This window comes from Brassica napus, unplaced genomic scaffold (assembly GCF_020379485.1).
Source record: "Brassica napus cultivar Da-Ae unplaced genomic scaffold, Da-Ae ScsIHWf_1271;HRSCAF=1816, whole genome shotgun sequence".
Classification (NCBI taxonomy): domain Eukaryota; kingdom Viridiplantae; phylum Streptophyta; class Magnoliopsida; order Brassicales; family Brassicaceae; genus Brassica; species Brassica napus.
The window spans coordinates 276348-282673 of record NW_026014690.1 but is presented as its reverse complement, the minus strand read 5'-3'; positions in this window follow the sequence as shown (position 1 = coordinate 282673).

Here is a 6326-nt window from a genome sequence, read left to right as displayed (position 1 = left end):
GAACAATGTTCAGTCTAGTGGAGAAGTGGATGAGGTTCAGTCTAGTGGAGAAGTAGATGAGGTTCAGTCTAGTGGAGAAGAACAAGTCGGACCGGCCAGTTCAGAAGATGAGCAAGTGGAGCCGGCTAGTGTGCAAACTGAAGATCAGGTGCAAGCTTTGAGGAGGAGCACAAGGATAAAGAGGGATCCTTCCAACTGGGTAAACACGAGAGTGTACTACAATGCCCAGGCTGTGGAGCATCCTTCTCAAGCCGTGTGTTCCTTTGCTGAGTTTCCAGAGGAGCATTATGCCTTTATGATTAGTCTGGATGAGAGTTATGTGCCAAGGACTTATGAAGAAGCTATGTTAGACAAGGAATGGAAAGAATCAGTGGGAGCTGAAGCAGGTGCTATGATCAAGAATGATACATGGTATGAGAGTGAGCTGCCTAAGGGAAAGAAGGCTGTATCTAGTAGATGGATCTTCACAATCAAGTATCTAGCAAATGGACAGATTGATAGGAAGAAGACCAGACTGGTTGCAAGAGGATTTACACAAACCTATGGAGAGGATTACATTGATACCTTTGCACCAGTAGCTAAGCTGCACACAGTTCGGATTGTGTTGTCCATTGCAACAAACTTGGAGTGGGATTTGTGGCAGATGGATGTGAAGAATGCTTTCTTACAAGGTGAGCTAGAAGATGAGGTATACATGCTTCCTCCTCCTGGTCTTGAGCATCTAGTAAAACCAGGAAATGTTTTGAGATTGAAGAAGGCAATATATGGGTTGAAGCAGTCTCCTAGAGCTTGGTACAGAAAGCTGAGTACAACTCTCAATGGGAGAGGATTCAGGAAGTCTGAACTGGATCATACACTCTTCACTTTGGTTACTCCATCAGGGATCATTGTGATACTGGTATATGTGGATGATTTGATTATCACAGGGAGTGATAAGGCTGGGATTAAAGCCACTAAAGAGTTCCTCAAGTCTGTGTTTGATATCAAAGACTTGGGAGAGATGAAGTATTTCTTGGGGATTGAGATATGCAGATCCAAGGAGGGTTTGTTTATGTGTCAAAGGAAGTATACAATGGATATGTTGAAGGAGACTGATGTACTTGGAGGAAAGGTAGCCAAGACACCTCTTGAAGAGGGGTATAAAGTCTTACGTGAGGGGGAGGTTGAAGAGAACCAGTTGTTTGAGGATGCTAAGCTGTATAGGAAGATGGTTGGCAAGCTGATCTACTTGACTATTACCAGGCCAGATATATGCTTTGCTGTGAATCAAGTGAGTCAACATATGCAGGCGCCAAAGGTCCATCACTGGAAGATGGTTGATAGGATACTGAGGTATTTGAGTGGGACGGCTGGACAAGGAGTTTGGATGGGCTGTAATGGCAGTACAGAAGTGGTTGGGTATTGTGATGCTGATTGGGCAGGAGATAGAGTGGACAGGAGATCAACTACTGGGTATTGTACATTCATTGGAGGGAACTTGGTTACTTGGAAGAGTAAGAAGCAGAAGGTTATCTCTTGTTCAAGTGCTGAAGCTGAGTATAGAGCCATGTTGAAGCTGACAAACGAGTTGGTGTGGATCAAGGGGATCTTGAAGCATCTAGAGATTGAGCAGAGTGCTCCTATGACTATGCATTGTGACAATCAAGCAGCTATCCACATTGCCTCCAACTCAGTGTTTCATGAGAGAACAAAGCACATAGAGGTGGATTGTCATAAGGTGAGGCAGATGATTATCCTAGGAGTGATTCTGCCATGTTATACAAGAAGTGAAGATCAGCTTGCAGATGTGTTTACCAAGGCAGCGAGATTGAAGACAATGGAGTCCATACTATCCAGGCTTGGACTCATTGATCTTACTCCCAGGAGCTGAGCCCCTTAACCATGGAGTCTCCACTCTTTTTCCCTCATCAAAGTTTTATCCCAATGGGTTTTCTTTGGTGAGGTTTTTAATGAGGGAGGTCTTCATGGTTTCCAAGCTTGACTTGTTCCACATGGTCAAGCTTGAGGGGGAGTGTTGAGATGAGGTAATAAAGAGAGGAGACATTGATAGAGAAAGAGGATTGAGGCATACAGTAACTTTGGAGTTTTACCACAGTAACTTTAGTTTTACTGTGGTAACTCAGTTAAAGCTTGGAAAGTGATCTTGCTTCACTTTGGAGAGTTACCCACGACCAAGGAGCCCTTGGATAAGGAAGGAGCAGTCTGGATAAGGTTTCCTCAAGCTAGAGAGGCTGGAGACAGGCTGTAAAGTAGACAGCATCTAGTAAAAGATGCCAAAGGGATCAAGCATGTGAAGACTCCCATTGGATGCTTTTGGATGGCTCTCTTTGACTACACATGCTCTGAATCTCTTTCTTATCTTATGGATTTCGAAATGTATTGTCTCTCACACATAAATATGTTGTAAACCTCATCTTTAATAACTAATGGAGTTTTGAGTCTCTCTCTTTATTCTCTCACTAAAATCTCTTAATCTCTTTAATCTTTTCATCTGATTATCTCTGATTATTTGAATCATGCTCTAATACACAAAAGTGTATATCAAAATCAAGCTTCTTACATCGCGATTCATCCTGTTTTGATTAGAATGACAAGGAAGCTGTCATATTCCTAAACAGGAAAACTAGGATCACCTGATTTGAAAGTGGGATAGCTTCTTCATCCTAACTCCTATGAGATTTATTCAACTTCCTAGTGATTCTCCATAACTTTATATAACAAAATCAAGCTTCTTACATCGTCATTCATCCTGGTTTGATTAGAATGACAAGGAAGCTGTCATATTCCCAAACAGGAAAACTGGGATCACCTAATTTGAAAGTGGGATAGCTTCTTCATCCTAACTCCTATGAGATTTATTCTACTTCCTAATGGTTCTCCACTACTTTATGTATCCAATTCAAGCTTCTTAGATCACGATTCATCCTGGTTTGATTAGAATGACAAAGAAGCTGTCATATTCCCAAACAGGAAAACTGGGATCACCTGATTTGAAAGTGGGATAGCTTCTTCATCCTAACTCCTATGAGATTTATTCAACTTCCTAGTGATTCTCCATTACTTTATGTATCAAAATCAAGCTTCTTACATCGCGATTCATCCTGGTTCGATTAGAATGACAAGCAAGCTGTTATATTCCCAAACAGGAAAACTAGAATCACATGATTTGAAAGTGGGATAGCTTCTTCATCCTAACTCCTATGAGATTTATTCAACTTCCTAGTGATTCTCCATTACATTATGTATCAAAATCAAGCTTCTTACATCGCGATTCATCCTGGTTTGATTAGAATAACAAGGATGCTGTCATATTCCCAAACAGGAAAACTGGGATCACCTGATTTGAAAGTGGGATAGCTTCTTCATCCTAACTCCTATGAGATTTATTCAACTTCCTAGTGATTCTCCATAACTTTATATAACAAAATCAAGCTTCTTACATCGTGATTCATCCTGGTTTGATTAGAATGACAAAGAAGCTGTCATATTCCCAAACAGGAAAAGTGGGATCACCTGATTTAAAAGTGGGATAGCTTCTTCATCCTAACTCCTATGAAATTTATTCAACTTCCTAGTGATTCTCCATTACTATATGTATCAAAATCAAGCTTCTTACATCGCGATTCATCCTGTTTTGATTAGAATGACAAGGAAGCTGTCATATTCCCAAACAGGAAAACTGGGATCACCTGATTTGAAAGTGGGATAGCTTCTTCATCCTAACTCCTATGAGATTTATTCAATTTCCTAGTGATTCTCCATTACTTTATGTGTCAAAATCAAGCTTCTTACATCGTGATTCATCTTGGTTTGATTAGAATGACAAGGAAGCTGTCATATTCCCAAACAGGAAAACTGGGATCACCTGATTTGAAAGTGGGATAGCTTCTTCATCCTAACTCCTATGAGATTTATTCAACTTCCTAATGGTTCTCCTCTACTTTATGTATCCAATTCAAGCTTCTTAGATCACGATTCATCCTGGTTTGATTAGAATGACAAAGAAGCTGTCATATTCCCAAACAGGAAAACTGGGATCACCTGATTTGAAAGTGGGATAGCTTCTTCATCCTAACTCCTATGAGATTTATTCAACTTCCTAGTGATTCTCCATTACTTTATGTATCAAAATCAAGCTTCTTACATCGCGATTCATCCTGGTTCGATTAGAATGACAAGCAAGCTGTTATATTCCCAAACAGGAAAACTAGAATCACATGATTTGAAAGTGGGATAGCTTCTTCATCCTAACTCCTATGAGATTTATTTAACTTCCTAGTGATTCTCCATTACATTATGTATCAAAATCAAGCTTCTTACATCGCGATTCATCCTGGTTTGATTAGAATAACAAGGAAGCTGTCATATTCCCAAACAGGAAAACTGGGATCACCTGATTTGAAAGTGGGATAGCTTCTTCATCCTAACTCCTATGAGATTTATTCAACTTCCTAGTGATTCTCCATAACTTTATATAACAAAATCAAGCTTCTTACATCGTGATTCATCCTGGTTTGATTAGAATGACAAAGAAGCTGTCATATTCCCAAACAGGAAAAGTGGGATCACCTGATTTGAAAGTGGGATAGCTTCTTCATCCTAACTCCTATGAAATTTATTCAACTTCCTAGTGATTCTCCATTACTATATGTATCAAAATCAAGCTTCTTACATCGCGATTCATCCTGTTTTGATTAGAATGACAAGGAAGCTGTCATATTCCCAAACAGGAAAACTGGGATCACCTGATTTGAAAGTGGGATAGCTTCTTCATCCTAACTCCTATGAGATTTATTCAATTTCCTAGTGATTCTCCATTACTTTATGTGTCAAAATCAAGCTTCTTACATCGTGATTCATCTTGGTTTGATTAGAATGACAAGGAAGCTGTCATATTCCCAAACAGGAAAACTGGGATCACCTGATTTGAAAGTGGGATAGCTTCTTCATCCTAACTCCTATGAGATTTATTCAACTTCCTAATGGTTCTCCTCTACTTTATGTATCCAATTCAAGCTTCTTACATCATGATTCATCCTGGTTTGATTAGAATGACAAAGAAGCTGTCATATTCCCAAACAGGAAAATTGGGATCACCTGATTTGAAAGTGGGACAGCTTCTTCATCCTAACTCCTATGAAATTTATTCAACTTCCTAATGATTCTCCATTACTTTATGTATCAAAATCAAGCTTCTTACATCGCGATTCATCCTGGTTTGATTAGAATGACAAGGAAGCTGTCATATTCCCAAACAGGAAAACTGGGATCACCTGATTTGAAAGTGGGATAGCTTCTTCATCCTAACTCCTATGAGATTTATTGAACTTCCTAGTGATTCTCCATTACTTTATATAACAAAATCAGGCTTCTTACATCGCGATTCATCCTGGTTTGATTAGAATGACAAAGAAGCTGTCATATTCCCAAACAGGAAAAGTGGGATCACCTGATTTGAAAGTGGGATAGCTTCTTCATCCTAACTCCTATGAAATTTATTCAACTTCCTAGTGATTCTCCATTACTATATGTATCAAAATCAACCTTCTTACATCGCGATTCATCCTGTTTTGATTAGAATGACAAGGAAGCTGTCATATTCCCAAACAGGAAAACTAGGATCACCTGATTTGAAAGTGGGATAGCTTCTTCATCCTAACTCCTATGAGATTTATTCAACTTCCTAGTGATTCTCCATTACTTTATGTGTCAAAATCAAGCTTCTTACATCGTGATTCATCTTGGTTTGATTAGAATGACAAGGAAGCTGTCATATTCCCAAACAGGAAAACTGGGATCACCTGATTTGAAAGTGGGATAGCTTCTTCATCCTAACTCCTATGAGATTTATTCAACTTCCTAATGGTTCTCCACTACTTTATGTATCCAATTCAAGCTTCTTACATCATGATTCATCCTGGTTTGATTAGAATGACAAAGAAGCTGTCATATTCCCAAACAGGAAAATTGGGATCACCTGATTTGAAAGTGGGACAGCTTCTTCATCCTAACTCCTATGATATTTATTCAACTTCCTAGTGATTCTCCATTACTTTATGTGTCAAAATCAAGCTTCTTACATCGTGATTCATCTTGGTTTGATTAGAATGACAAGGAAGCTGTCATATTCCCAAACAGGAAAACTGGGATCACCTGATTTGAAAGTGGGATAGCTTCTTCATCCTAACTCCTATGAGATTTATTCAACTTCCTAATGGTTCTCCACTACTTTATGTATCCAATTCAAGCTTCTTACATCATGATTCATCCTGGTTTGATTAGAATGACAAAGAAGCTGTCATATTCCCAAACAGGAAAATTGGGAT